Below are 23,781 nucleotides of genomic sequence, written 5' to 3'. Positions count from 1 at the left end.
AAAGAGTGTATATACTTTACTGATACTAGAAATACAATCCACTCAGGAGGCTCTGCAAGCTAACGCCTGCTGTTAGGGACAGTGTCAGGATTTGCACTGATTTTTAATGAGCTTCTGCAGGCAACACACTTGCAGATGCTTGTCTGTTAGGAAGATGCAAATCACACCCACCCAAGCTGAAGTGAATTAAAATCTATTTAATAGCCGAGACTGTACAACAGTAGATTCTGTTTTTTCCTTTGTAGGGTTCCAGTGTCACTAAGTTAATGGCTTACTCAATTAACCAGGCAGGTGTTGGCCAACTTGGAAGTCAATCAGCGCAGAAGATACACAATATCCTGCCTTGGGAAAAACCATCAAAATAGGTGAGCATATTTGGATTTCAGTTTTTAAAAGTGCTTTATTATATAAAAGTTTCATCACAGAGCTTCTTTAAAGAGTAATTTACGTTAGCACATCACATTTACTTCAATACACTCAAGGCTGATTTAATGATTATACACCTTACATAAACACTTCTATTACATAGGGTAGAATAATTTAATATTTGTTTTATGTTTGGAGTCCAATGTCTGGAACACAGACATAATAAGTCTGTAACTTATCCTTCTTTTTCTTTCTTTTTTTAATTTAGATTTTTGCTATAGGGCACATGTGCTTACCAAAGAGAGACAGAGAGAGAAGGAAAGTGATAAATCACCCCCCCCCCCAGAGGAGATGCCATGCCTCAGTCCCTTCTCCTCCAGTCTCCTCTTGGGATTTTGGGCATGCACATATACATGCCCAGCATATTTTACAGGCTGCCAAGCTTGAGACTTGAACCATAGAGTTGGCCATGTGGAAATCCAGTGCCTTAACCACCATGTAAATCTCCTAGCATCTAAGAGCAAAGAAAAAGGATTTGTTACTGTCTATAGGACCAAGAGATGAGAACGAATCTCTCAAAGCAACACTCTTACTCACCTGATAAGTTTTCTATTTTATTTATTTGTGTTTTTCTTTCTTTCTTTCATGAGAGGGAGAAATTGACAGAAAGTGACAGAGACAGAGACATAGGCATCTTTATGCTATGATTTATCCCAGTCTTAGCCAACCCAAATCACAGGTACACATGCATATACCAGCATGCTCAGGGAGGTCCCAGGATGTGAACCTAGAACCTTTCCCATGTGGGTCTAGTTACATTACTGCTGTTCCACCACCTGGCCCTAAGTTTTCTATTTTATCACCATAACACAGCATTTAAAAATATTGATTGTCATGATTTAGATCATGGATTTCTTGCCCCCAGGGTTTTATGGTTGGGAATTTGGTTGTAATGGGTGGTGACTGGATGGCCCCCAGAAATTCACATGTTGGGACTTGATTATACTGATTGCATTGCAAAGGTATTAAGTAAAAAGATAACTCCTTCATGAGGTCACAGGGTGACACCTTTGGATGCGATGCTGTCATTGGAGCTGGGTCTGTATGGCAGGTGCATATGTAAGAAGAGGGGAAGAAACCAGAAGAGTAGAAAAGAAACCACATAGATACAGACCATGCACTGGCCTGTTAAAATTTCTGCCTTTACCATTTGTGATGTCTTTGGATTTTCCAGTTACCAGAATTGGGAATCATAATACTTCTATGTCTTTAAAATTTTCCCAGCCTCAGGTATTTCTCTTAGCAACACAACAAAAGACTAAGATTTTTTTTTTAATCATCCTTACTAATTACAAGGCAGTTATTAACTCTATATTCCCTTATTATACTGGGCTTCATATAATTTTATATTATCAAACATATTACAATGTCAAATTAATTCAGTTGCAAATACTATAAAGATCTGGTATGAGATTTGCTAGTTTTCTGTTTTTCTATGCAAAAATGCATCATGACTTTTCTGACAACCTAATATAGTGTATACAACCCAATATAGTGTATACTTACCCCAACGTCTCCCCCTCTCAAATACCACCAGAATTAACTTGTTAGAACGAGATGGACACCTATCACTCCTATGCTCAATAATCTATTATTGTTTTCTACTCTCCCAGACCAAACTCGAAACTTGCTTACATGGCATTCAATCACCCTATACACCGAGTTCTCTGAGTCAGCTTCATCTCCATTCATCAACAAAGGTGGATGGCATTCCTACTAGTGCTGGACTTTAAGGGATAAGGTGCAGTACATGCCCTCGAAGCTCTCAGAGCTAGGCGGGAAAGACAGGTATATAAACAGAAGCAGGAAATACAGAATGGTACTCACAACACACCTCCTACGGGCTGACACACATCATTTTGCAAGCGGAGATATATCTGATTCACTGTATTTACATGATACCGGCAGAACCCACATCGCAGTAGAGGAGGAGAGATTAAAAAGCTATTAAGTACAAAAAAAGTGTTCATACACATCCCAATTTTAGGACCCCCATCTTGGACACAGAGGCCCAAAATATGAAGAGCAGAATCTCCTAGAAGGAGGGGTGTGCATGAGCATGCAGTTGATGAAGACCCGGTCCCTGCTTTCAGAGCCAACAATGCTAAACAGTTAGAACCTTATACACAGTTAGAACTCAATGAATTAGACTCAGTTTCTTATGTAAGTCAAGAAAGATAAAAATAAGGCTCCTGTAATGTCTCAGCACATGTTATAAAATAGTTAATTATCTTTCATTAATCATTTATTCCATGTATCTGTAAAATGGAAAAAGAAATAAATGCTAATTAGTATAGTCATAACTAAAATTTAAACTAAGTGCTAAACACTGAAATGTCTAACTCCAAAGGCAAAATTCTCCATAAAAACAAGGTAAAGAGCTGGTTCTTATTGACATTGGCTATAGAACTCATCACTGCTTCAGAAAAATGTAGTACATGATGAACAGGTCCCTTCGCCACCACGTGGTTTCCAGTCCTGATGAATTATCTAAGCAGAGTTGATGTGATGATGGAACACACTCTCCTTTGAGCCCTACACCTGCTTCTAGTGGAGACTGCCACAGACTTTAATTTTACTCTATACTGCGTTTTCCTTAGGCAGCAACTGATCGTAAGTTCATACACATAGAATAGTGGACATAGCATCGACATGTAAAAATGGGGGAAAAAATGGTATACTTTTGTATTTGTTGGTATATAGTAAAATATACAAGAAACTGGTAACATTGGATGCCTTGGAGAGAGTAAACTAGGTGGCTGGGGAGAGACCAGAAGGAGTTTGCCCCTGCTCCTTTTTTAGATCTGTTAAATATGAAAACTGGAAAACGTATTACTGAGTCAAATACACACGTGCACACACACACATATAATATTCAAACATATATTTTTTGGGGGGGAGAGATTTTTTCTACAAGGCACGTGCATTTGCCAGAGAGATAGAGAGAAATAGAGAGACAGAAAGCAAGAAATCACACCCTCACCACAAAAGGGATGACCAGGCCACTATCCCTCAATAATCTATTATTGTTTTCTACTCTCCCAGACCAAACTCGAAACTTGCTTACATGGCATTCAATCACCCTATACACCGAGTTCTCTGAGTCAGCTTCATCTCCATTCATCAACAAAGGTGGATGGCATTCCTACTAGTGCTGGACTTTAAGGGATAAGGTGCAGTACATGCCCTCGAAGCTCTCAGAGCTAGGCGGGAAAGACAGGTATATAAACAGAAGCAGGAAATACAGAATGGTACTCACAACACACCTCCTACGGGCTGACACACATCATTTTGCAAGCGGAGATATATCTGATTCACTGTATTTACATGATACCGGCAGAACCCACATCGCAGTAGAGGAGGAGAGATTAAAAAGCTATTAAGTACAAAAAAAGTGTTCATACACATCCCAATTTTAGGACCCCCATCTTGGACACAGAGGCCCAAAATATGAAGAGCAGAATCTCCTAGAAGGAGGGGTGTGCATGAGCATGCAGTTGATGAAGACCCGGTCCCTGCTTTCAGAGCCAACAATGCTAAACAGTTAGAACCTTATACACAGTTAGAACTCAATGAATTAGACTCAGTTTCTTATGTAAGTCAAGAAAGATAAAAATAAGGCTCCTGTAATGTCTCAGCACATGTTATAAAATAGTTAATTATCTTTCATTAATCATTTATTCCATGTATCTGTAAAATGGAAAAAGAAATAAATGCTAATTAGTATAGTCATAACTAAAATTTAAACTAAGTGCTAAACACTGAAATGTCTAACTCCAAAGGCAAAATTCTCCATAAAAACAAGGTAAAGAGCTGGTTCTTATTGACATTGGCTATAGAACTCATCACTGCTTCAGAAAAATGTAGTACATGATGAACAGGTCCCTTCGCCACCACGTGGTTTCCAGTCCTGATGAATTATCTAAGCAGAGTTGATGTGATGATGGAACACACTCTCCTTTGAGCCCTACACCTGCTTCTAGTGGAGACTGCCACAGACTTTAATTTTACTCTATACTGCGTTTTCCTTAGGCAGCAACTGATCGTAAGTTCATACACATAGAATAGTGGACATAGCATCGACATGTAAAAATGGGGAAAAAAATGGTATACTTTTGTATTTGTTGGTATATAGTAAAATATACAAGAAACTGGTAACATTGGATGCCTTGGAGAGAGTAAACTAGGTGGCTGGGGAGAGACCAGAAGGAGTTTGCCCCTGCTCCTTTTTTAGATCTGTTAAATATGAAAACTGGAAAACGTATTACTGAGTCAAATACACACGTGCACACACACACATATAATATTCAAACATATATTTTTTGGGGGGGAGAGATTTTTTCTACAAGGCACGTGCATTTGCCAGAGAGATAGAGAGAAATAGAGAGACAGAAAGCAAGAAATCACACCCTCACCACAAAAGGGATGACCAGGCCACTATCCCTTCTCCTCTATTCCCCTCTCAAGATTTTGGGAACGCATGCATACGCGCCCAGCATTAGTTTTAAGAGACTGGGTCCAGGACATGAACCGCAGTGGACTATGTGAGCATCCAGTGACATAACCTCTCCACCATCTGCTGGTCCCAAAATATATATTTTTTAGTTTATTTCTTCCATGAGCAACAGATATGGAGAAACAGAGACAACAACCTCACTAAGGTCTTGATGCCGTGATCCACCCCTAGCTTCATCTGGTCCAAGATCATGGACATGCATATTCAGGGTGTATTCAGGGAGGCGTCTGGATTCAAATCCAGGACCTTGCCATGTGGGAGCACTTCACAAAGTGTTGCGTCTTAATGGCTTTGAATTAAGATATTTAGACAACCAAATATATATTCTCGAATCCCATTATCTCTACTCATAATTTAAACTGCTTCTGAATCAAAAGCAAATTAAGTGGATGGACTCTTTTCCTTGAAAATACATTTAATCCAATATTAAAAGAAACAAAATGCAATTCTGCATCTTGGAAAATGTGCTACTGGCAGCAACACAAGGACTGGCTACGTGGGTGGAGAATTGGGGAAACACTTCAACATAAGAATCTATTTTAGCTAAAATCCTCAACATATGAAATCTACAAAGCTCACAATTTACTCTATCTTCCAAAGAAAAAAATAGTAGCAAAAGTCATGCAAATCCAACAGCCTCTTCATCCAAATGTGCACTTTCCTATTCTCTGACTTCAAACACCAAGCTTTGTGTATGAATTTTTTTCTAAAAATAAAATTACCCTGAGAGTGATTTCTTTGCCAGTATATTCTCTTGATGCATCTGTTACCACCTCTTTGCCTCTGTCCTACAAGCTTGGTTCCTTACCTTGATTCTGTTCTGCTGAATCATTCATTCCTTAATGGATTTCCTGAAAATACTTGGTGGCTGCTTAAAACTTAACTTCTTAAACTAAAAGAAGTCACAAAAATGTTGTTTTTAAATAGGAACTTTAGACAAATTTAAAGGCATCAAGTTTAGTCTAAAGGTAAAAAAAATCCAGCAGAACTTTAAAATATATATATTTGGAACCTGTGAAGAAGCTTCCTTACCGTGGTCATCACAGGCTCACCTCACTGAACAACGCAGTTCAGTTCCTAAAGTGAGTTGACTAATAAGCCTGAGCTTCAAGGCAGATGTCTTGTGGTGTGTGGTGGCACCATAGGTTATGTCACACTATACCAAGTTAGAGTAACGCAGTTCTATTCACACAAAAAGTATACATTACATAGGTACCAGAAAGTGGCAAGACACACCACGACACAATATTATAATTGTTTTTATTTATTCTAAGTACAGTATTATGGGTGCACAATAAAGTACAAGTTTATAAGGAAAGTAGGTAGGTTTGCTTGACTGGAAACACTCCATGTAGTGACTACTAACTGACTTTGAGAATAAGACAGACCGGGAAACAGGGATTTCCTGTCCTGGGAAACTGGTCTAAGTCTGACTGGTTGTTAAATAGGTAGGTTGTTACGTAAGGAATGGCTGTATTTCACCGAAGAAAAATATTTGCCTTAGGTGAAATCTCTCTTCATTTCACAAGAGATTCTCACACAGGGAAAACACTTGGAGAAAGAGAGGCAGTAAGGGTCTCAGTGGCTCCTAAAACAATTCCAGCCTGAGCTTCCCCATGGGCAAATTGAAAAGAAAAATATGACTAGTTAGAAAACTCACAGCTATAAGGAAAAACCAAACATGTAAGTTTCTCAGAGTACACAAGGTTGTTTTATGTTAAACTTCGGGCTTAAAGAAATGCCCACTGAGAGTCTTTAGAGGAGGATAGATGGTAGGGTAATGTCCAATCTCCCAACTTTGTCTCCATGGCAAATTAATCTAATGCATTTCTTTCCCTTTTACTTATTTTTTTTTTAAGGAGATTTTGTTATAGAGTATGTGCACTAACTGGAGAGACAGAGACAGAAAGGGAGAAATCACCCTACAGGAGGATGGCCACATTGCAATTCCTTCTCCTCCATTCTCCTCTCGGGATTTTGGGCATGCACGCACACACGTCCAGCATGAGTTTAAGCTGCAGGGTCCAGGACTCGAACCATGGTTGACTACATGGTAGTCCAGTGATGGAACCATTACATCATCTGCTGGTCCCACTTTCTCTTTTTTTTGCAACCACCACTGAGGGGAAAATACTAAAGTAAAATTCAGTGTAGACATTACACAAATACAACAAGGATTACTTAAAATCAAAGTAGCTATACTTTCATATATATGAACACATGTAATATACTGAAGGAATCACTTTCAGGGTGTAAAGCTTCTTAAAGATAGGGGCTATTAGGGTCATCAGGTGGCGTGGCAGCTAAGGCACTGGACTCTCACATGTCTGACTGCAGTTTGAGCCAGACCTGCAGGCTTGCTTTCTCTCCCTTTCTCATTCTCTCATGAGTGCATATACCCTATAGCAAATTAAAAATAATAATAAATAAAATTAAATAAACAACAACAACAAAAATATGGGCTATGTCTTACTTATCTTTGTATCCAAGTATCTGGTAATGCCTGGTATATTGCAGACGCTCAAAAATGTTTGCTGAAGGAAAGAATAAACGAACAAACAAAAGCAAAATGAGGAAATTATATTCAATCATGAGGAAAAAGTTAAGTGCCTGGGGCCTATCTTGGATGAGACTTTTTTAAAAGCAAAGGAGGTCTGGCTCCATAACACAGTGGCCAGGTGCTACGCAGAGGAAGCCAGATCCCACATGGCAGATGAGACTCTGAGTCCTGGCCTTTGGCTTGAAAAACATGCTGGGAGTGTACCCAAGATCTTGATGGGATGGAGAAATGGAGGGAAAAGGACTGCAGTGTGACCAGGTCCCAATTGGGGGGACTTCCTCTCCTCTCTGTGCCCCCTCACGCATGCAAGTGCCCTCTGACATAGCAAAACAAAAACAAACAAACAAACAAAAAAAAAGCGAAAAAGAGAAAAAATCTTCAGGTAAAGTATGAGAAGCTGTGATTCACCCTAGAGAACCTTGCTCTGGGTTACTCATCGCTTCCTGGCCTCCTTGGGTAGCAAATAGTTAATATATCACACAGATGATCCTCTATGAGTACCTACTTCAGATATTCAGGCTCCAGCTCACAAAAACAGTGTTGAAAGAGACCACACATATTATCCAATATCTTTATTTTAAAAAAGGAAGAAGGGAGACTTAGAAAAATGAAGTGACTCGCCCACACAGCTAGTCAGTCACTGGTCTGGGCTGAGAACCAAGTCCTCCTGGCTTCTGGTCCAAAGTCATGTCTAACTCACCACACTCCTCTGCCTGAAATTAAGGGCTGGCTCCCTGCCTATTCTAAGCCAAAGCATCCAAAAATAAACAATCCAAATCCCATCTTCAGACGGTTAAAAGACCACCTGGAGAGCTCTTCACCTGACCCAGACTGTCCCACAGTTTTGTTTTCTTCTTCTGTATTCTTCTTCTTCATTATTATTTTTTCTCATCATGGTGAGACAGAGAGAGAAAGAGGGAAAGACAAACAGGTACCACCAACAGGGGTTCCACACCACTCTCCACCATCAGTCTCAGCTGACCTAGATCACAGTCGTGTGTGTGTCACTGTGCTTAGGAAGCACCAGGATATGAATCCAGGACCTTTTCAATGAGGGTCCAGCTGTGCTACCATTGAGCCACCCTCTGGCCCCTGCCTAACATTTTGAGTACTATGTTCTGTTATCCCTAAAAGATACATAGAAAAGGGCCAGCAGATGGTGTAGTGGTTAAGGCACTGGACTCCCACATGGCCAAACAGGGTTCGAGTCCCGGACCTGGAGGCTTGCTTTCCTATTTTCCCTTTCTTTCTCTGTCTCTCTCTGGTAATATTAAAAAAATAATAATGATGATAATAAATGAAATAAAATAATTCTTTAAAAAAAAGACGCACAGAAAAAATGCTGCTGATCAATTACCTTCATACAGAAATAAAAGATTTGTTTTGGTGTGTGTTACACAGATGATGGCTCATGCTTGTATTTCAATACAATGCTATTTAAAGTTCTGTAGAAAAAAATCTGGAAGTAAGCGACTCAAGACATCGCACTTCTGCTTTCAGTTTTAGAAACTCAATAAATAACCGATAAACATCAGCTTCCACAGCCACTCAGAATGTGTCTCTCACAGAGTTGTGATTCCCACTGTCAGGCTTACAACCAAGGATTGGGATGAAATGCTGTCAGGCTAAGGGCAGAGGAAAAGTCATCTACCAGACAATGGATCTGTTTAAGCTTCTTTTGATAGAAAATAAATTATTTTTATGGTGCTGTAGCATAAAAATCTAGTTCACTGAGCTCTGTTTCTGTTTTTTTTGCCCCTTACTTTCAAGCTTTATTTTAGAAGTTGGTCTTGTGCCCAGGCAAACTCGTCTGGGAAGAGAAAGTACTGGCATCAGGGCATAGGGTCTTGTATTGTTCCAGTTCACTAAATGAAGCCATTTTCCTTATCTGTAAAACCGAAACCCACTCCAGGATATTTTTCTTTTTCCAATACACAGTTCCTCTGCCAAATGTATTACCGCATCATAATTCTAAGCCCTGTGTTTACATTTCCAAAAAACAATGTTTAATTACTTCAGAAGCAGGTCGTAAAGGAGCTAGTCAAGTTGTTAGCAAACCATAACTACAAGAGTTATCTTACACAGGGGTTCAGATAGAAAAAGCAAAAGGCGACTAAAGCTACATCTGGTGACTGCTCTTTCCCAACACTCAAAGCATAAAGCTTCCCAGGAAATTTTTCCATCAGATCATCAAGAACTCATTTTAAAGAACATCCACACAAAAAACCACAGTTGGGCATGTCTCCACCTGTCAGAAATACTTGAAGAAAATGCAGTGAAAAAATATCCAATCTTGGGGACAGAAACACTTCTGCTTAAAGCCATTTTGAATCTTAAGGAACAATACAACGAAAGCAGAGCCCAATGTACATTCATAATGAAGGTCTTAAAGAGTGAACAGAAAGGAGTTAAAAGCTGTGTTAAAAAAATATATAGGGTCAGTGGGTAGCATGGTGGTTAAGGTGGCTGGATCCCACATGGCTGACTACAAGGTTCAAGTCCCAGACCTGGCAGCTTGAAAAATACGTCAGGGGCACGTGCATATGTGCTCAAAATCCTGAGAGCAAAATGGAGAAGAGATTATGGTGTGAACATCCCCTTCCCAGGAGGGGCGATTTCTGACTTTCCCTCTATCTCTGTCTGTCTCTAGTGAGGGCATGTGCCCTATAGTCAAAGAAAAAAAAATTAATGCAAAAATTACTATATTTGCATTTTACACCACTAGGCCATGGGAAAAAAGAGTCTTTTTCTTTAAAAATACATTTATTTTAGTTTGTTGTCTAAGTTAATTTAAAGAAAAATGTTTAGTGAATAAGCATAATATACATGGTACAAGGATATAGCAAAATTCATGAAAGGAGCAGACAGATGATCAAAGTTTATTTCTTAATAACTACAGTTTATGATTTAATTTTCCTAGGAAACCCAGGATATATGTCCTGTTATGCCCATATTTCAAATAAGAGTTAATCATCAGTATCAAGATCTCAGATGCACTGTTAGTCAGTGAATTCAGCAGTACGGAGGAGAGACCAGTGATCATTCTAAACTGAACAGCAGCCTCACGATAATATTTATAAGAAGGTATGGCCATAGCCTGAGGTCAAAGTCCCAAATGCCAAATGTCAGATAACAACTCTGAAATGGTTTCCTATTTAATACTCCAACAGGATTTTCTGAGACACCACCATCTCTTCCTGGGACAAAATGATTTGACTGTGGTACACAATGGCGTAAATCCTTCTTATGTCATTAATTATCACGATGTGTTGACACACTTGATTTAAGTCTGGCATCCCCATGCAATGGGAGTTAACACAGCAATAATGGCTGATGGAAAGAAGCAGAAGTTTGTATTTGTTTGTTTGTTTTTAAGGAAACTGAAAACTCGGTAACACTTATGAGGGTGATCTGAAATAATGGTGTAAAAATTACAGGTTTCTGCAGCTTTTCATTGGCTTTCAACACATTATGTTATTCATCAACATGCATGTATATATGTATCTACTAAACCAGGGGCATTTACAATTACTTAATCATTCAATTCTATTACTTCAATAGGTTATAACGAAAATGTGTTACTTACATTTTAGTTATTTTTTTAACAATTATTTATTTAATTTTACAATTATTAGGGTTTTGTTTGTTTGTTTTTAACTTGCAATATGACAGATGTGCTCACCACAGAAACAGAGAGGGAGAGAAAGAGAGAGAAAGTGAGAAAGTAAGCCTCTAGGTCTGAGATTTGAACCACAGTCAGCTATGTGGGAGTCCAGCACCTTAACCACTATGTCACCTGCTAGCCCCTGTGTTTCAGTCCTGAATTGATCAAAAGCATAAAAAATAGCCTTAAAGATGAGTTAAAAAGTAGTTTTGTTACAATGATATTGTAGAGGTTTTTTTAAAGATCATTTGCTTATCTAAGAAAGAGATTCAGAGGAATCTAGTTTTCCTTTTTTAATGATTTTTCTTTTGAAAACACAAAAGTACACCTCCTTAAAATGAACAGCTCCAGCATGCTGACTATGCATTTTTCCCACAGAAAACATGAAGGTGAAAATAAAGTGGTTCTCAAAGTGGTCAAACTGATCTCACACCAAGAGAGGTCACGTGCCAGCCCATTTCTCCAAAGACATGGGAGTTTCTGCAACAAAATAGTGAACTCATGAATTTGCATTTGAAGCCCATAAATAACAGGCAAGGTACAAAAGCATTAAGGCATATCAAGTGACTATTTTGATACACACTTTTAAAACTTTTTGATACACATTAAAACACATTTTAAATGTGTATGTGAATCAAATACACATACAACACAAAAGAGAGGGGCCACCAGATGGCACGAAGGTTAAGGTAGCTGGATCCCACACGGCTGATTGTGCAGTCCAAGTTTCAGACCCAGCAACTTGAAAAACACACCAGTAATGTGTGCATACGTGCCCAAAATTCCAAGAGGAAGAAAGAGATACAGGTCATACCTCTGTAGACTCAGGAAGCTACTGTGGTTTCCCCAAGATGAATGGATAATAAAAACATGTTCAACAAACACTTTGATAGGAAGAATGCACAGCACTCTTCTAAACATTTACTTCTTTTTTCCAGAAACTACTCCAATTTTCTCGTATGATCTTCTCCTCACACTGAGTGAAAATACAAGTCAAAGTTACCCCAAATGACACAGGGCACAGTCAGTGGAAACTATGATCAACCACAGAGACACAGCGTGAAGGCCTCTCTAGAAATCCAAAGCAAATCTACTCTAAGGACGAGAGTGCCATCTCCCATCTCTGCACCACATCTGGAAGAGCCCTAGGAACATGTCTGCAGTTCTCTCTTGTCCTGTAAACTAGTGTTAATGCAAAGAGGTTGTGAAACAAATCTAAATTTGGACTAGAAGAAATCATGTCTACTGGACCACTAAGTTCTGGCAACTTAAGAAAGCCATCTGTGACCTATGCACCCATCTACAGATTCCTGACTTCCTAGAACACAGGACAAGCTCAGGGTGCAGCTACCAGCAACTCCTAATCTCCTGCTTTAATCAGAGAGTGACTCCTTACTTTAAACTCGGGCTATCAACAGGTATCTTTTGGAGAAGGTTGGGGCAGCTCTCCTTCAGTCCCTTCCTGGCTCTTATGTCTGCTTTACAACCAATCAGTGATCGTGAACTACAAGAGGTGACCAGACCCACTTAGGTCCTGCTCGGAGCAGAATTTCTCCATATTAGACAAAACTGTGCCTCTCTGCTTCTCTGCTCTTCCCTGTCCCATCTTTCACTTGTATGAAAGTTGTTCACCTGGTTCAGAGATAATGAGTGACAATCATTGTCCTAAGATGTCTGAGGGCCTGAGGTTTTATATGATGCTTTAAATGATACCAATAAAACTGCTCAACCAGCAAAATAAAATTTAAAATATGTGTGGGAACCAGACATTTTTTAAAGGCTGTAGATGAGGACTGGTTATTTCTGACAGGATATATGTGAAACTAACAATATAAATGAATAGGGTTTTGATTTAAACTTTAAGAAAGTAACTGCTGTGTCTTCCTCAACCAAGCATCTTTTCAGTATCTGCCCGCTAGACACTGTTAAACTGAACTAAAGTGGCGCAAGCAGGCCCCTATACTTGGGTGATAAAATTGGCCCAAAGAAGTCTCCACTTACACTGAACTGTAACCTAGCTTGATGTGCAAGCATGTGGTAACCTAATTTAAGAGTATGCTCTAGTAACCTAGCAACTGTAGCCTCAGCCAATCGTGACACTCAACCCCTCACTCAGCCAATCAGAGGCTGAAAGCTGCTAAATTATGACTATCTAAAGCAAATGCCATCTGTAGCCAATTGGGTTTGTTTTTCGTATTACTTTCTTGGTTCCTTTTCTTTGGTTATAAATCTAGGCTGCACATGTGTTGTGACTGCGCATTCTGAACCAAATCAGGTCAGAAAAGCTGCCCAGTTCTAGAAGCTTAGTCTTGCTCACTTGAACTGTGCTAAATTTAATTGGTCTCAGATATTTCTTTCTGACAATACACTTTCTTGTAACTTTTTCCTCTTAGATACAGGTGTAGGTAAGCATGTGTGTATGTGTGAATGTGCACGTGTGCTGTGCAGAATTTATGTGTTGCTGCAGAGGACTCTTATTTGACCATTTGAGAATGGATAGAAACTAAATGTAACCTCACACGGTGTGCAGACCTCTTCTCTTCTTTCAAGTCCAAACACCTGGTACACTTAACAGCCCTACAGGAATAGAGGAATAGTGGAAACTAAATTTCTGATGCAGATTGTGTTAGTTCCTATTGCTGCTGTAACAAATAATCACAAACTCAGTGGCTTAGACAAATAAAAACTTGTAATCTCACAGATCTGAAAGTCAGACGTCTAAAATCAGGTTTTTTTGTTTTTGTTTTTTTTCAAACTAAAACCTGTCTGCAAAGCTGAGTTCCCTTGGGAGGCTCATTCCTTGCCTTTTCCAGCTTCTAGAGGCTGCTGGTATTCCCTAGCAGTGGCCCTAAATCACTCCAAGCTCTGTTCTCATACCGTTGCCACACCTTCTTCTCAAACTGATCCTCTTACCTATTTTTTTATAAGGCTCTGTGTAATTAAGTTGGGCCCACTACGAAAATCCAATATCATTTCTGCATTCGAGATCCTTAATCATCTCTGTAAAATCGTTTAGCCACATGAAATATTCACAGGTTTCAGTAATTGTGACCTGGACATCTTTGGAAGGTCATTATTCAACCTGAACTATATTTTAGTTTTGTCAATAAAGTCCTTAGTGTTTGGAATTTTCATTCAAATAAATATACAATTTTAGCTTACTTATGGACAAGATTAGGTTGAAGTCTTTTTGATTCAATATTTTTCATCATATGAAAAATTTTCATTAGTTATCCCAAGCCCCATTTCTCTGCCTCCACATTACTCAACCTCTAGAAGCTAGATTATACCATTAGTTCTAGAAATGCTGAATAGAGTCTGTCTAATGTACGATGTCTTAGAGCACTTTATTTTTCTTATTTTTTAATTTATTATTTATTATTTTTATTTTTTAATGCCAGAGGATGCATACATGTCCATGAGGGAGAAAAACAGAGAAAGAGAAAGAGAAGGCACTCTCCAGGGGGAGCTGTTCATACTGCAATCCTTTTTCCTTCTGTTCTCCATCCTATCAGGATCCCGGACATACCACCACTGGTGCAATTTTAGCTGCCAGGGACCAGGACTCAAACTCTAGTCTGCCGTATGGAATCTGGCTTCCTCTGTGCAGCACGCTCAACCACTGTGTTTTGGGGGCAGCCCCACATTATCTATTTGGATGCATTCCCATGTATTACCTACAAAGCAGTTTCTTACATTCCTAGAAGCACTCAGCAGACAGCCTCAATCATCATGACAAATGTGAAATCCAGCAAATGGACAACAATGACAAATAAAAAGCCAATATAAATGTGCCAACAAATATTTGCACTTGGGTGCTTACTAAGGGTATGGCTCAGCACTAGACACTATAGACAAGACATAAAATAATAAAAGATGATGACTGGTAGGATAAAGACAATGTACATAAAAGAAACGAACAAACAAACAAACAAAAAAAAAAAACAGAAGATGCCCAACAGAAAATACAAAAAATGCTTTGGGGACTGAGCTGAGAAGGGTCAGAACTGGCTATTGAGACAATGACATCACAGTGAAGGTGACTTGGGCCTGGTTTAAAACACAGGTAGAATTATGCCACAGAACCTTCCAGGTTAGAAGAAGAAAATGGATTATGGTCTGAGGGCTAGAAAGTCCCCACTCAAAGTATTTAACCATCATGTACGCACATTGTATTTCCAAGTAACACAGCATGGTTTCTAATTCTTAAAAATATGTAGTCTTAGCTTGAAACAATCCAATATTACAAAAAAGCAAAAATAAATAAATAAAAGCAAAAATTCACACCAGACTTTACCACTCACATAAAAAGTACCCACTCTTCTAGATATCTGTCTATGAAAATATACATAAAATATACACCTTCCAGCAGATTTGGTTAAGTGGTTTCTTAGTTAACCACAAAATCAAATAAAGTAAAGTGAGACTGGGAAGGTGTCCTGGCATCTGTTAATTATAGGGCAAATCAACAGTCAAATTGACTTCCATCTCTCCCGTGACCCAGAGCCCTTATGCTGAACCATCTCCTGATCGAACTCACACACTCAGCCCCTACTTGAAACATGCTCAGTCACCAAGGGCCAGGTACCAGGCAACTGGAGACCACCTCCCCAAAACCTCCCCAAATTAAATTACCTTCAACACAGTCAAATTAAGATTTCAGAAGATAAAGTACATTAGAACGATTTCACCCAAAACTGTTAGAGTTTAAGCACTTAGAGGACATTTTCATGATGTGAAAAGTTAAATCACACTGAGCTCTGTTTTTCAATTGTTGGAGTAAAGCTCTGCTTTGGAGTCAGGTAAACCAGACAACTCCCAGTTTTACTAGTAACTTGCTGTGTGATGTTAGAGAAGTCACTTTATAGCTCTGCATCTCCATTTCCTCTAATCAGAAAAAATCCTGAGCCAGACAACAGCCAAGATTCTTCCAGCTCTGACATCTTATGTTTAAAATAAACTGTCACTATTAAACTGAGAATGTGAATTCCAATCACATATTTCAACTATTATCACAAATTATAGGTTTGGTTCTGCCTCATAACCAGAAATGTAACATTTTTAACCCAGTAAGAAAACTGAAAGGAAATTCAAAGGTCAAAACTATTCAAATCTCTCTTTAAGGAATTTATCTTAAGAAGAAATACCCAATTTTCCCCTATCAGGATGTCAGGATGTTTGAAATCCCAGGCGAGAATGCCTGACAAAATATTTACAAATATATGACCAAAAAAAAAAACCCCAAAACAAACAAGCAAACAAACACACCACATGCTCATGATTATTTTTTAAAAAGAAAGAGGTAGAGGAAGGGTAAGAGACAGGAGGAGGTTGGAAGAGAAAGAGGAGAAATCCCCTCATTTTCTTAGCGCACATACTCCGCGAAGCCTTTAAACTGAAACTACTCCACAATTTTTGTACCTCTGCTCCTGCAGGACACAAGTATGCTTTCAAAGTGGATATGAATGAACAAAAGGTACAAAGCTTCTGTAAAATAAATACGTAAAGTAGCATGGAAAGAACATATTATTGTTCAAGAGTCAGGAAGCTTTGGAGCCCAGCCCAGGAAAACACTCTGTAACCGAAGGTGTGCCCTTCCAAGTCCTGGTTTGTTTATAAAGGACTCAGAGATAATTTCAGACATGTGTGATTTAATGTCAACCCAACTTTCCTTAGAGAAAATATGTTCCAACTCAGAGTAGTTCAGATTTGGAAAGGATGGGTGAAGGTTATTTCAATACACTTCTCAGTGCTGCTGTATGCTAAGAAAACAAATGCCTATTAAATTACTTATCCAAGCCAAAAGCTTACCGGGTCAATTTCTTGAGGAAATGGCACCTTGACATAATTGCCTGTCACTTAGCCCAACATTTTTCTTGTCCATCGGAGGTTCTGCTTGTTGTGTCTCAGCCAATAGCAAAAGTGGCTTTGAACATTCTCTCATGCACCTTAACTCCCATCAAAGCATTAGGACTTAAGACTGTTATGCTAATTTGGTAACAGTCAGGGCATTGCCTGGTTTGTTATAATAAGGGTTGGAAAATCTGTGCATAGTGTTGTTTAGATAAATAAGGTAAAAATGACCAATACTCTTAAATCCATCAAGCATTCAAAAGTTCAAAGCACTTCACGAATTCCTTTCAGTTCTTTCTGGTAAATCCCATTCCTTGGATAATACAAAAATGAGATGAATTCCTTGGATAATAAAAAAATGAATTAAAAAAAAAAGACAAAGGATAAACCTTATAGGAAGTCAGAGGCTGAGGAAGGAACAAGATAAAGACCTAAATTGTGCCTGCTCTGCTCCAGCTTTAATTTGGGGCTTATTCGGTATCATGGGATGATGCTGGGCGGGGGGAGGGGGGGGCAAGTTGAATGTATAGAATTTTATTTCAAATATTTTGAGTTGTATATAAATTTGAGTCATATATAAATTTATACAACTCATAATATTTGAAATAAAATTCTATACATTCAACCTCAAAAAAGAAAAGAATTAGAATAACAGTATCACTAAGTAAAATTTTCCAGGAGACTCGCCCACTGTGCTTCTTCAGAATCAAGGATCTCATTGCCTCGAGTCATCACCATCATTCTACACTGAATGACAACAGGGAGAAGGTACAGCATCACAGATCGAGGGAACCAGGCTACTGTGCTGCACCTTAGCAAGCTCTGGCATCAACAGGAACCCACCTGAGTCTCTTAGACATCTCCTATGGTCACATCTACAGTCCTTAACCTTGCCCCCCGCAACCCAGTCAGCGTTGCCAAATATAATACAGGATGCCCAGTAACATTTGAATTTCAGATAAATAGCAAATAATTTTTTAACAAATATATTCATTCTTGTATAAATTCACATTTAACTAGGCATTCTTTATTTTTATTTGCTATATCTGATCAATTCTAGCTTTCAATTCTTTCAATACTCCTCCATGGCATTCTGTAATGCAAGGAGAAAAATTAATTCTGGCTTATAAAACAACTAGGGAGGTAGTAAGGAACCAAAAAGCTGAACTTTTTTTTAAAGCTCGACAATAGCAAGAGCAAATAGCTTTAGAGTATACTGTAGTAAGAAAAAAAAAATCCGGTGTCATTAAAACTGAAGGGTTTATCATTATTTGAAATTTAAAAAGGCAGGATATCACCTTTTTCATACTACTCTGAATATTAAAGTATCCAATTAGCAAGATGAGGGCAAATTTAAAAGTATTTCTAAGCAGCGTATTTAAAGCTCACCACCATGCTTAAAGTTTTCTAATACAATTGACGCTATTGCCAATGGTAGACACAATTTCGACATTAATTGATGGCATTCAGCATTAGCACCTGCAGTTTTCCACTTACTCATTTTAATGACACATCGGACTCTTCCCTAAGTTCTTTTCTGTTACACACGGAACATCACTGCAACACTGGCTTTGGAAATAACCCATTTATGTAAGGAGGGTGCCTGATAGCAAGAGAATGGGGCTGACAGATCTCAGGGAAGACTTGAGTCAGGGTCAGAAGGAGGAAACTGGATGGGTTCCCAAAACCTCAGACCCATAGTGCGGCTTTGTTATCCCTAGTGATCAAACACACCCATGTTCAAAACACTGAGCCACGCCAAAAACAGGAATCTGGAGACTGTCCATATCTCTGCTCCACGCACACAATCAAGAAGGAGCCTCCTCCTTCCTAAACTTTAGAAGCTGTAAGAAGCACAAAATTATTTACAAGCAGCAGCCACGGAATGCAATTTGTTATCAAAATACAGCCATTTATTCTGTAAGAAATTATTTATGTATTTAAAAAGTTGGGGAGCAATTTCTATTAATACACAACTCTATACAGAATTTCAGCTGGCACTCAGATAAGATAGCACCAGTAGGAAGAAAAAAGAATTCATGCTACTTCAACTTTTCCATCTTATTTTAAATCTCAATGCCCTTTGATTAAGAAATAGTAATAATGATGAGCCCTTTCTGGATGGATGCCAGCCAATTGTGTTAAAAACTCTGCATGAAATCATCTCATTCAATCCTCAGCACACCCCTGTGAGTTTAAAAAAAAAAAAAAATTATTTTTATTTAACCTCACAGAAAGACTAAATCTGCAAGAAGTTAAGTAGCTTGTCTAAGGTTACAGACATGCCAATCTGCACGGCTGCAACTCAGACCCTCTGCAGACTAACCTAAAGCCATGTTCTTCAGTCTGTATTGGTATCCTGTCCCGGATTAAATGACACGTGTTCTCAGTGGTAATTATGACACAGTAAACAGAAGTATAAACTATTCCAGGAAGCTCAAGTTTTTCTGGCCCCCAATGAAGCTAAATTATTTCCAAAGACCATCTAATTGTCCAAAAAACTCCAGGCTCTACTCAATTTGAACCAAAAATTTCTCAGGGTCAGCCATACACAGTTATATTTCATCTTCCTGACACCTCTGAGGTCTTAAGAGTGTAAACAGCTTTCTCCAGGATATACAGCTAGATGAGAGATGAGATTTAAATTCTGATCTTTCAGATCTCTACCCATTTAAACCATGACTGGATCCATGAACTCTGATTTATATGACAAATCAATAGACATAAAAACACCCAGGTTACAAACCCAACTACGACACTGTTCATTCTTAGGTTTATCGAATGAGCTCTTCTCTCCCTATAAAAAAGGTTAAGTAGCTGGAAACTCGAATTCAGTCATCTATGTGGACGGTTGCCATGTGGATGGTTGGCATGAGGATGCTACCCCCACCCCCACCCCCAAATAAGGCAAGCTGGCCTTATACAAGGTAAAAAAAGAAACTCAAGAAGTCTGGGTTTGGCAGGTAACTGGATAGCAGGCCACCTAAATATTGCAATGGAAATCCAATTAACCTTATTAACCTGAAACTTCATTCATTTAGGGTTTTGCGACACTTGAAATGGAGCTGAGCCCCGTTTGGATGTAAACAGGATTGGATGAGAAAATTCAGATCACCCAGCAGACACTGAACTCACCTGAGGGAACAATCACTTAACTTCTTAAAAGTATCTGTTTACCTGCAATCAATGAGTTAATTGCTAATCATTCTCCTTTATTCACTAAGATAAATTTCTAAAATGTGTACTCTCACTTTTCCCTAATTTAAAGATCCTTTTTCTCCCAATTTGCCTCAAACATAAGCTCTCACATACCGTCACTACTCTCCAAGCAAGTTACCCCTCAGGTCATTCCACACAGTCCACGGATCTCTACGCATGCAATTTTCTGTTTTCTTCAGGGAAGAAGAGAAGAAAGTGTAGAAAAGAAGAGGGAGAATGAAGAGACTACCAGACCTGAAGATGACTGATGCAGTCTCCGCTCAAGACATCCTGTTAAGGGTTGTGAGGAATAAAAAGAAACAAGACACACCCCCCTCCTCAAAGTCCCCATGAAGAAAGAGACACTTGATGGTGAAGCCTGGTGGGCATGAAGCTATGCTTCTAAGGAATCAGGTGGGTTGATATGTAATTCTCATGCCCCTGAGACCTTCTCCTTGAACACCACTGGTCCCCCAAGTATACAGCTAATTCTGTGGAACTTTCAACCTGCTCTGCAGGTCCCTCTTCCCAGGAAGCAGCTGCTACAAAGGTAAAACTGAATAAAACAAACAGGCCTAGCATGACATTTACAATCACACTGCATTCAAGTGCTGACAGAATGACATGGCACATAAGCAGAAAAGCTGACTGATGCTGTGGGACATGAACCACCAAGACCTAGGATGCCAGTGCTCAATGTTTGCTAAAGTGCATGACAAAATAATTTATGGACCATGATGTCAACTCATCATGTTATGTAAATAAAATCAAAACACACATCCTCAGCAATAGTTATACCGCAACTTGCAACAAATACTTAAGTTTGTGTGTGTGTGTGTGTGCGTGCACGTACGTGTGTAAAATTAGTCAGGATATATTGTAAAATCCATTTATTACACTGGGGATCATGACATTAAAAGTTTGTAAAATACTATTTTAGGCTCAGTAATAATGACTAAAAGAGGAGAAATTGTTAAACCAAACTATTTTGGCCTAAAACTGTTACCGAACTCAAATCAGTTTCGCTTGCCCAAGTGCTCTGAAACCAAAACCATAGGCACATGGTGTGATGAAGGAAAGTACAGCTTCATTGCAAAGCACAAAGGAAGGAGAGCAGGCAGCTCGTGCTGAAAAGACTCATCTCCCCGAGATGTTCCCCACATGCGTTTTTAAGGGCAAAATTAGGGACAGAGGTCCCAGGCGCATGATTAGTTCAGTGATTGGTTCAAGAGGACATGATCATCTCACGGGCATTCTTGATTGGCGAGGCTTTGGATAATCAAATTTCTCTTCAGGTGTCTGGAGTCAATCAGCCTGGAATCTTTGAGCTCACAACCAGCAGTTTCCAGCTTATAAAACTGCCTACATATTGAAATGAAAACCTTATCTTTTAAGTGAGAGTTTTAGAGGTCAAATGGTCCTCACTCATGGTCCTTGTTGGTCATTATCATAACCCAAAGTCTGAAGACTTACTCCTTACTCTGGGCCATCACAATGTAAATGGACCTTATATTTCAGGAACCCTAGAAAATACATTAGGGAGCTCTTGCTCGGTTTCAAAACGGGCACTGTACTCGCACACTTGAGTTCCTATGGATAAACTGAAATCATACATGTCAGGCTGTTCCCTGAGCTGGTTGCTAAGTTACAGGCAATCACACTAGCCACACTTCAGTCCATCACAGAAAGCCCACCTTTCGGATGCTTTGTACAGACTACCATCCAATCGTAACCAATCCAAGGATTTCTCTACCTCATTCCCTCATTTTCATTTCTGTACCTCACATTCCCTTTCCAGAACTTAAAATACCATGTAACCATGAGGCTACCTCAGGTTACTCAAGAGTCAGTCCAAAAAACAGCCCAATTCAAATCGTGTTTATTTTTCCTCAATTAAACTCCACTAAATTAAACTTTCTAAAATTCTTTTCTTTTAGCGGTCGTAAACTCAATTTTGGATAATTACAGTTAAATGAGACCACAATGAAGATCATGACCCAAGGAAAGGAAAACAAAAATGAATAAAAATAAATACTTCTTTTGAAGAATTGACCATATAGTTCCAACTTGACCCCAATTCTGTTACTGTTGGCTTAACGTAATCCCACTATCTGAGAAAAATACTACAAAGCACCTGAAAGATTTTAAACGCAGGTGTTTGGAAGACATACACACACACACACAAATTAATAAATACAGTAAAATAACATCAAGTTTTGAAAACAGGAAGTCACCTCAAACCGTAAAGATATTTGCTACAGTGAAAATGTTTATGTTACTGTGTTTCGCCTAGCCTGGTAGACAATGAACACTGTAAGCCTGAAGGTGGTCCCTGCCACATCACAGACACAATGTCGCAAGGGCAATGACTTAGTGTGGGAAAACAATGAGATCATTTTCTTTTAAAGGATGAAACATGCTTGCCCGAACTATCTCTTAACTCTACTAAATGTTTACTTTGAATATTTAAAATTTTATTTTTTGGTTTGAAATGGCTAAAGAATTAACGAAGGAGAGAGCTTACCCTAAATCTGTTTCCATTATTTATCTCTATAACATTTATTGACTTCATGGTCATTGATTCATGCATTTCACAAAACTTAAGTGAACCAGCCAGTGGTGTAATGGTTAAAGAAGATGGATCCCATTTGACTGACTGTGCCATTTGAATACCAGACCCTGCAGCTTGAAGAACGCTCCAGGTGCATATGTGTGCTCACCCAAAATCTTGAAAGGAGGGGAAAATGGAGAAGGAATTGCATTGTGACCATCTCCCATGGCGACTGCCTATTCAATTTCTTTTTCTCTGTCTCTTTTCAGCAAGCACGTGTGCCTTCTAGTAATTCTTTTTTTTAATTAATTGAGCACTTAACAGGCAATAGCCACAGTTGTAAGGGAATGTAAATTGGGTTAACTGATTTTTTTTTTAACCTATAAAATCAAAGGGCCAGAAACATGGAATATATAAAACTTCTAAAGTAAAACTATCACGGATGGCTAAAATATATAGTATGGACATTGTAATTGTTCTTCAACAATGTTATTTACTTAAAAATACCAGACAAGGGAACAGCAGATGATGTAATGGTTATGTCACTGGACTCCCATATAGTCGACTGCAATTCAAGTCCCAGACCTGATGGCTTAAAATTCATGCCAGCTGCATGTGTGTGGATGCTTAAAATCCCTAGAGGAGAATAGAGGAGAAAGGATTGTGGCGTGGCCATCCTTCCCGGAGGGTGATTTCTTGCTTTCTGTCTGTCTCTCTCTGTCTCTCCAGTGAGCACACCAGCCCTATAGCAAAAACCTCTCTCGACAGAAATAAATAAATTAATTAAAATAAATAAATAAAAATCAGAAAACTATTAAAAACTGGTTTAGAAATACAGAAATAAGTATCAGCAAGGATGTGGAGAAATTTCAACCCTTGTGTAAGAATGTAAGATGATGCTGCCACTAGAGAAAACAGTATGGTGGTTCTTCAAAAGGTAAAAAATGGAATTATTATATGATCCAGCAATTCTGCTTCTAGAAATATATATATATATAAAGAATTGAACGCAA

At 38.8% G+C, this 23,781-nt stretch overlaps 1 protein-coding gene and 1 long non-coding RNA gene across 4 annotated transcripts in view; one reads left to right on the top strand and one right to left on the bottom strand.

The window, feature by feature from the left end:
• LOC102485805 (uncharacterized) overlaps window positions 1–12,892 on the top strand; it is a 65,146-nt gene extending 52,254 nt beyond the window's left edge. The window contains exons 3-5 of one of the 2 annotated variants that reach the window (XR_333298.3): window positions 246–365; window positions 10,423–10,586; window positions 12,105–12,892. This is a non-coding gene — a long non-coding RNA (uncharacterized LOC102485805). The remainder of the gene's footprint in view (window positions 1–245; window positions 366–10,422; window positions 10,587–12,104) is intronic. The other variant, XR_333299.3, reaches the window with a different exon arrangement.
• The window catches only part of LRCH1 (leucine rich repeats and calponin homology domain containing 1), a 218,159-nt gene that overhangs the window by 140,075 nt on the left and 54,303 nt on the right, over window positions 1–23,781 (bottom strand). The gene's annotated exons all lie outside the window — the stretch shown is intronic.

Source organism: Tupaia chinensis, unplaced genomic scaffold (assembly GCF_000334495.1).
Source record: "Tupaia chinensis unplaced genomic scaffold, TupChi_1.0 Scaffold000037_5, whole genome shotgun sequence".
Taxonomy (NCBI): domain Eukaryota; kingdom Metazoa; phylum Chordata; class Mammalia; order Scandentia; family Tupaiidae; genus Tupaia; species Tupaia belangeri.
The sequence above is the reverse complement of the archived record's forward strand: the minus strand, read 5'-3'. Positions and strand labels throughout refer to the sequence as shown.